This window comes from Ricinus communis, chromosome 8, assembly GCF_019578655.1.
Source record: "Ricinus communis isolate WT05 ecotype wild-type chromosome 8, ASM1957865v1, whole genome shotgun sequence".
NCBI lineage: Eukaryota > Viridiplantae > Streptophyta > Magnoliopsida > Malpighiales > Euphorbiaceae > Ricinus > Ricinus communis.
In genome coordinates, this window is record NC_063263.1 from 14855495 (window position 1) to 14864788 (window position 9294).

Below are 9294 nucleotides of genomic sequence, written 5' to 3' on the forward strand. Positions count from 1 at the left end.
AAAAAAATGACAGCGTTTAAATAAATAAATAGATAATCGGATAATATACATTCTTTTGAACTATTTTAGTCATTTTTATTAAAATTCAGAAGAAGAAGATCTAACAATTTTATCTCATATCCTTCTTGTACTTTGTTTCTGTCATTTGTTGCATTCAAGCTTTAAATTAGAATTTAAAAGGAAATGGTAAGAAAATAATTTATTTGAAGTGTAATAAATTAACATTTCTAATGCTAATCTAATTTTTTTTTATTGCTAAATTGTAGTCGTATTAATAAAATTTAATTAATAATTTCATTGGAGACTAAAATTTAAAATCACAAAAAAATCCATTATTAATATTAAAAATCAAAAATAGATTTGCATAAATATTATGTTTGTAAATTTTATTATTATTCTTACCACAATGAATATATCTTTATACCATTTGAGAAATTGGAGGATACCAAAATTCTGAAACACTTAGTAAAAAAAAAATCTAGAATTCAAAACTAAATATTGTTACATACTTGTTCATACATCAAATAGTTCTTATTAAGCTGATTTTATTGTATTTAATCTTACTGATAATTTGAATTAAGGTTACTCATCAATTATGATGATACTCATGAAAACAATTATCCAAATCTAATCTAATCCATTGATATTAATATTAGGGAATTTTTATTTAAAACAAAGTAATATTTCTTTGTTTGAACAATTAATATAAAATTGTCAAATTATTATAGTTTATTTAAATATTAGGAACATTTTAATTTTATTAACTTGTAATTATAAATTACTAATTAGAATTGAGAAATATATATGATGTAATTTTTTGTTTTGGGTTTTCTTTCACATAAGCTAATATTGGTTGTAAATAGATGAGCTTATTAGCTTAGGTAATATTTTTCCATTATTATAATAAAATGATTGATTTATAGAAAAGAAAACAGAATTGAGAAATGCTAAATTATGAAAACTATAAAATTAAAAGGATTATCATTTTTAGTAAGATAGTAATTTTTCACGATTATGAAAAATTGTATCATTTCTCGTAAATTTAGTTTTTCTATAGATTATTAATTTATACAAAAATAATCATATTTTTATAATACCGTAATTTTTATTGTAAGTAATAAGAGTTATGAACGATTATTTTAACAATTATTTATTTTATTATCACCTTTATATTTTTTGTTAGTTTAACAATTATTTTGTAAGTTGTTGACTTACACAAAAATAACTATTTCCATAATTTTAATAATTCTTTTTATAATTAAGTAGTGTTAAAAGGATAATTTTATTTTATGAAAAGGTATTTAAAATAACATTTCTCATAAAATAGTAATTACTTTTGCTATTACGAGGAATGTTATTGTTTTTCGTTAACTTATCAACTTTTTTGGTAAATTATTGATACACATAAAATGGGTCAATTTTTTTGCTAAATTGTTTATTTACATAAAATGAGTCATATTTTAACATTAATCAAAACTTTACAATTTCAATTTTAAAGAAACACCTGAGATGGTGTCATTTTAAATAGTAATTATCAATATGTTGTTTGTTATTGTCCTGCTACCACACGATGTGCTCGTTGTAAAGCAATTAGATATTGGTAATATATTAATTCTTGAATTATTATTTTCTTAATGGTGAGAAACTGAGTTGCTTTATTCAGGGCATTTAATTATAAATTAGGAAATACATTACCATTCTTGTGATTTGCTTTTAATTCAATGATTTAGTCATTATTGTAGATTTACGTAATTTTTAGAAGAATTTGATCTTTTGCTTGCTTTCATAAACAGAAAGATTGTTAATTTTTTGGTTTTTTAAAGTAAAATAGGGAGTCTCAATATTGAAAATGAGTTAGTATGAAACATTGACTTTTTTTTTTTTAAATACACGTCATACTTAAACCACCGCAGTGGTCAACCCGCTACCTGAAAATATTTAAAACAAGAAATTAAATTTAGGTCTTTTCAAAAAAAAAAAAAAAGCGAAAGAATTAGTCAAATTTATTGAAAAGTGAAAAATATAGAAATCAATGGTAATTAGGCTCTATAAGTATGAGACATTAATATTCTCTAGGACCTCTTTCAGATCCAACTACGAACCATTCAGTTCTTTGTAATCCTCTTAATGTCTGTAATTGTAGCTCCATATTTTTAGGAGTTGTATATCATGATCATACTGTTTTTCTTATAATTATTATTATTATTATTATTATTCAGTAAGGGTATCCAGAGCTTAACACTCACATGATGAAAGTTGAAGGAGTTCAACAAGTATTATTTTTAAAAACCATGTCAACTTATTAAACATCTTTAAAACAAGACTTAATAATTTTGAAGCATGATTTTAGAATTAAATAATAAATACTGGATAATTATATTTCATTAGATTTAATTGATTACAAATATATAATTAAGTAATTGAATTAAACTCAAAATTAAGAAAAAATGAGTATATATTAAAAAAAATGTTTCAAAGATAAAAGGATTATCACGTAAAAACATGTTCTATTAGACCATGTGCTATCAAGTTTTGCAATTCATCTCGTCACTTCTCTAAAAGAGCATTTCAAGAATTGTACAGGTTCTCGTCGTCTCCACACCATCAGCTGCTAATGATTGACCACCACCACCAGCAAACAGCGGAGCACCACCAACGTTTTTCGGCTTCCCATTTCCTCATAAACCATTCCCATGGGGCCTGATCGTGCAGTTCCATCACTAGCTGCTCTACTTGGCAAGCTTCCATCTACTGACCTTCATTGTGTTCCTTGGATTTCAATATTGATCATAAATTCTATCTTGATGCCAAATGTTGTCAGTCCATTCAAAAAGTATTGATGATTGTTTTTAGCTATATTTGGTCATTTTGATAGCCCATTTTTTGGTCCTCTTTTGAACTAATTATGTTCCTCAGGATCACCATCTCCCCATCAGCATAATTTATTAATCACTTTAGGGAAAGGTTTTTTTTTTTTTTTTTTTTGAGTTTTACTGTTTAATTATTTACGTACTTTGGATTTTGAGATTAGGAAATGAAATACTTTTAATTCTTTTTGAGATTTAATATATCTTTTATTTGAGTAGTTTGTTAATGCTTTATTCTTTAAATGAACTATGACTATCTTTGGATTTATAGTTTCTCTTGTTACATAATTTCTCTAACCATAATGTTAATTACAATTAACAAAAAGAAATTAACACTGCCAATGTTTATTTCAAAACATAAAAATCAATCAATTCTTACTAGTTTTGGTTCTTGACAATGATTATAAATTCTTAATTTTTCATTTGCTGTAATTGGTCTAATATTGATGGATCAGTGCTGGACTATAGATTTAGATTCTTTCTTTTTTTTCTGAAACTAGAAAGATTTAGACTTTGATGTCTCTTTATTTCTCAAAGATTGTAATTATTAAAATTTTATTGTTCTAGATAACATTTTATATATTGTTGGAATATTTATTTTATTTTTTAAAAATTAATGATGAGTTTCAATTTTAACTTTAATTTTAGTCTCTAATGAAATTATTAGTCGAAATTTATTGATGTTGTTAAAATTACAGTGATAATAATTTTAAAAAAGAAAGTGATTAAAAATTATCATTAAAATTGTTGAGTTATCTATTTTTTACTTATTTTTTCTTTGTTGTTGCGATTTACGCCTTAGATTTTACGATTTAAAATAGAAATGGTAAGAGAAAAGAATTTCTCTAAAATGTCTAGGAATAAGTTAGCAACTCAAATACTAATTATTATTTTTAATTGCCAATATTATAGTCAAATCAGCAAGTTTTGTTGATAATTTTATCAGAGATTATAATTTAAAATCAATATAATAATACATTACTAATATGAAGAAATTGAAAACTACATATTAAATTTAAAAAATAAGTATAAAGTACATGATTTGTTTAATAAGTATGCCTTGTGAAGAACAACAAAATTACCCATATAGCATGTAATAACTATGCTAACACATTGTCTTTACATAATAGCATGTAAAAATTATGCTAATTTATGATTTATCATAGCATGTAACAGTCATGCTAACGGATTATTTATAGATATTATGTCGTTGCCATATGCAAATGGAATATTATTTTTATTATCATTATCAATATTTCTGCATAAATTTTTCTTGCTACAATAAAAGTAATTGGAAGAATATGTTTCTATAAATTGAGAAATTGGAGGATACTAAAATATTCAAGTCAAGAAATCTTAGAAGGACACTGATACTTTTGATTTTGGCTTTCTTTTCATCCTTTTCCGGTTACATCATTTAGGAAATCTTGGTTCTACTTTTTTATAATTAGAGAGACAATAATTTACTTTGAACACAGTCGATTCCAGAAGAACTTGCCATGTCAAGCCAATATTGCAACTATAATTCCTTTTAGATTAGTCGACCAGGTTGTTATTGTTCTTATCATAAGCTGCTGAGAAACTGAAGGGTACTAAAATATTCAAATTAATACTAGATTTAAAAATTTGAAATTCAAAAGCAAATATCATTACATCTCAATTTGATAGTATCTTATCGACAGTTTAAGCTAAGGTTAGTTATTAAACATTTATGAATTTGTACAGGAAAATAAGCAAATAATAAAAGAGTTGAGTACATTATGCAAAGAGAATGGATCCCACTTGCACATTTTACATTAGTTTTAATACTAATTCATAAGTTCTTCTTAAATCATTTGGTGATTCATGCTTGTCGCATTTGGATATGATTGATATAGATGTATAAAACTTCCACAAAAATGAGATCTTGAATACTATAGGTTTTGTATGTACAAATTTATTAGTTTTGACCATCTGTACATACAAATTTATTAGGATTAAAAAAGAAACTGTGATAAGAATTAGACAACTTAAACAAATACAAATAAATAGAAAACCTTTGTTCATGCGATGACTTCAGTCGCATATTATAATATGATATTTGGCCATCCGTTCAAAACTTTCTAGAGACTTATTAGAAGGTAAATCAAAGCTTTACTTGCATTTGGCATGTCAGAATGATAGAGGTTATGGAAGAGATCAATCAAATTTTATATCTATTGTAGAAACATTAGCATGGTGCATTTCTGTTGGTTCATTCTTCTATCTAATGAGAAGGAAAGGAAAGATTGCTCACTCTTCCAGCTCAGTAAAGGAGCGGTATCAGTTGGTTTAATATTTGATCGGAGAAGGTGGTTTTGGCTCAGTGTAAAAAGGGTGTCTTGAAGATGGTTCTGTTGGTAGCAGTCAAGGTCTTCAACATCAAACAGCTTACAGAATTTTGGAAGAGCTTTCTTGCAGAGTAAGGCTTTAATCAGGCATCGAGATATTGTTAAGCTGGTTACCTCTTGTTTGAGTATTAACTCAAGAAAAATAGATTCTCTAGCTTTGGTTTCTGAATTTAATGGAAATGGAAGCTTAGAATACTGGATAAAGGGAAAGAGAAAGAATGAAGATGGAGATGGCTTGAATCTTGTGGAGAGATTAGATGTAATGTGGCTATTGATACAATCACTGCAGAATGACTCTGACAAATTCTATCAGCATTAGGATTTTAGGTATAGCAATATTCTTTTGGATGAAGACATGACTGCCAAAATCGGAAGTTTTGTCCTGGGTAGATTGCTGATAGAAAAAATGGGTCATGATCAAACTTCAAATAATTAGCTCAACTCATGCCATACTGGTTCCATAGGCTGCATGCCTCCAGGTCAATAGCTTAATCACCTCTTTTCCTGTTTTTGGTTAATTTGTCTCTGACGTAACTTAACAGGCACAACCCCGAAAACAATCTCTCTTGTAGTACTAATTCCAGGGTATCCTGTTTTTTCTTTTTTATTGTTAAATACTTTTCAGCATATATTTAAATAGAAGAATAGTATGGTCTAAGGACGAAAACCATGCAATAACAGGACATGCATTAAATATAACAAAACCAGAAATACAGAATGATTGTTTGGTCACAATTGTTGGAATCGGGTTGTCTCGCGCTGCAGGTTCTCCTGATGGCCATATCAAATGTCCTTTGCAAGCTCGAAGATACTAGAAATGACCTTCTTAGTTATGCTCCTACTCAGAAAGCCAAATAATAATTCAAGAGAAATACGTTATTTTTTAATTATTTCTAATACTAATCGGATTCTTGATGTATAATATTATGCATTCTAGATAAGAAAACAACTCCTAATTTGATAATTAATTTACAATCATATTGCATTTGTATATATATTTTATTTTGTGTAACTTTTCTTGAGACTAATGAACAATACGAATCCGGAAATATAAATTTTTCATTTTATCTGAGTTTTCTTTTTTCCTGCAACTAAAAAATCACAAAGAAACATAATCATATTGAAATCTCATCTTAAAATCAGGAAGGAAGAGTATCGGCGCCACAGCAAGTTTATCATACAAAACTGCAATTATCAAGAAGGATAAAGATTTAAAAAAGCAAGTACATCAAAATATATCTGAAACAAAAGCAGAAAAGTGATTAAATCAATGTAACAGAAGCTGAACTACAACACATGCAAGCAACTCACTCTCCCTTATTAATAGGGCTGCCAAGTTTTGCATTTCACCTCATTAAGCATTTCTACTTTTCATTGTTTCTACCGTATCAGCTGCTGAGGATGATGCACCAACACCACCAGGTCCACCAAAGTTTCCTAGCTTTACATTTCCTCATAGATCATTGCCATGGGGCCTGGTCTCACACTTCCACCACTACCTGGAATCGGCAAGCTTCCATCTTCTGATCCTAAGTTCCAGAAATGTTTCCAGGTTTCAATATTGATCAAGGATGTGGCCAGCAAATTATGACTTCTTATTTCTCTCACAAATTCAAAATTGAGTGGAGTGTATCCATTGCATATTTGAATCTAATAGAATATAAATGAATTGATTAAAGAATCTCTCATAAATAAAATTCCCATGCTATTAAATTGGTTAGCATAATTTGCAGGTGCTCTACTTTCAGTATGTAAAAATAATGTGTTAACATAATTATTTCATGCTGCATTCGATGATGTTTGTGGTTCAACAAGTACCGAAATTAGATTTTTTTTTTTTTTGTATTTAAAATAAAAATTGGCATTATGGTTAGATAAAATTGTATAACAAAAAAAAAAAAAACTATAGATACAAAGATGAGGATGAGGAGGTGGGTCCCTTGCCGTCAATGGATGTAAGAGATGTAAATGTATCGAGTCGAGGAGTTCGAATTCAAATATAACGAATTTCATTTAAGTTTAAATTTATCTCGAATTTAACTTATTAAAATTTATTTAGTAAATTTAACTTAAATTTTTTACTTATATTGATTTATTCAATAATATAATTTAATTTATTCAATTGAATTGATTAATTTTAAATATTTAATATTTAATAAAAATTAATTATAACTTAAATAAAAATAAAAATATTTTTAGACATAGTTTATATAAATTAATAAAGTAACACGAATATCTCCGGTAGTTAGTCTATTTCCATCAGTCGACTGGTGGGAGCAAGAAGTTTAAGATATGTTTGGTGTTTCTTCCATCAATCATCCGAATCTCGGGCCTGTTCACTTTCACTTGGTCGTCTAATATCTTGAAACCTCTTTGCTTGCAGGGAAAGTTTTTCCTGGTAAAAGAAATTCTAAATAGAATGGTCAACAAAACCTTCCATATAGATCATCGTGGCATGAACTCATTTCTACGTTTCCCCACCCCTGCCCTAAATCCAGCTTTGGTGGTCTTTATGCTCATCTCGAATTTCTTTGTACAGGACACCGAGAGATAGGATCCAATACCAAGACTACTTTCTTCTCAGGAAGCGCAGAAAGTCCATTCGGAATTTTTGAAATAGGCATAAGTAGATTCAGAACCGGTTGTTCTAGCTTTCATGCATCCTAGGGTAAGCTATGTACTAAGACACCTCTTGTCTTTGCTTACCTCAGAGTCGGCCCAAGCGAAGATCGGCATGGGGCCTGTTTGCTTCAAGCTCATCAACATGTCGGACCACAACCGGGCAGGAACTCTCCATAAAAAAAATATTTCATATTCTTTACGAGCTTAAATATAAAATTATTAATGAGTTAATATGCAGATAGCCTCATAAATTTATAAACAAGTTAGCTTGCAAGCTAATAAATCGAGCATTGACAAGTTTGAATTTCAACACTAACGAGCTAAAATAAACTTTTATCAAGTCGAGTTTTGAATGGTTCATAAGATACTTGTTCATTCACGGTCCTAAATCTGAAAAAGAAAAAAATCTAAGTTTGAATTTCAACACTAACGAGCTAAAATAAACTTTTAGCAAGTCGAGCTATGAGAGACTTGGTTCATTCATAGTCCTAAATCTGAAGAAAAAAAAAACAAGAAGAAATTATGAAAAAAGTGCTTGTTGTTATGCTACCTTTCATTGTTTCTAAAGCATCAACTGCTGACGATGCGCCAACACCACCTGGTCCGCCAAAGGTTTCTATACACCATTGCCATAGGAGGCTGGTCGCACACTTCCACCGCTACTTGAAATCGGCAAGCTTCCATCTCCTGATCCTAAGTTACAGAAACGTTCATAGGATTTCAATATTAATCAAGGATGCGGCCAGCAAAATTAGGACTTCTTCTCTCTCAAATTCAATCTTGATGCTAAATGGTCCCGGTCCATTTAACAAGTAATTGATGATTGTGTTTCAGCTAAGACACAATGGAATCTGATAAGTGAGATTTCGAGTAAGTGTTTATATAATCTTCTTCTATCCGAAGAAATGATTCATTTTTGCTAACTTTGGTAACCCATTTTTTGTTCTCTCTTGAAGCAATTTTAGTCAGCAGGATCACCATCTCCTCCATTCGCATGATTAGTTGCATAATGATTTGTTATATCTTTATGTGTAGGTCTTTTGGTTTTTAGATATTGTTATTTTAGTTATGAATATTTCGTTTTTGGCTCTTCCATCATTCATGTAAATCTGTAGTTTATTTTATCTTATAATTTCTCGTTCATTTTATTTATTTACGATTTACATTTGGGTCAATTATAAATAAAAATAAACTCTATTGAAATAAGGTATACATTTTTTAACTCCCACCTTAAGAAAATATCTCTCTATATGATAATATTTGTATATATAACTTAAGAATATATATATTATGTTATATTTTATCTTCCTGTAGTATTATTTTGTTTCATGAATCTTATTTGTATAATATTATAAAATATTTATTTATTTTATCTTTGATTTTTATCGTTTCACCAATAAAATTAAATATTAAATCCAAAAAAAAATTTAATAGCC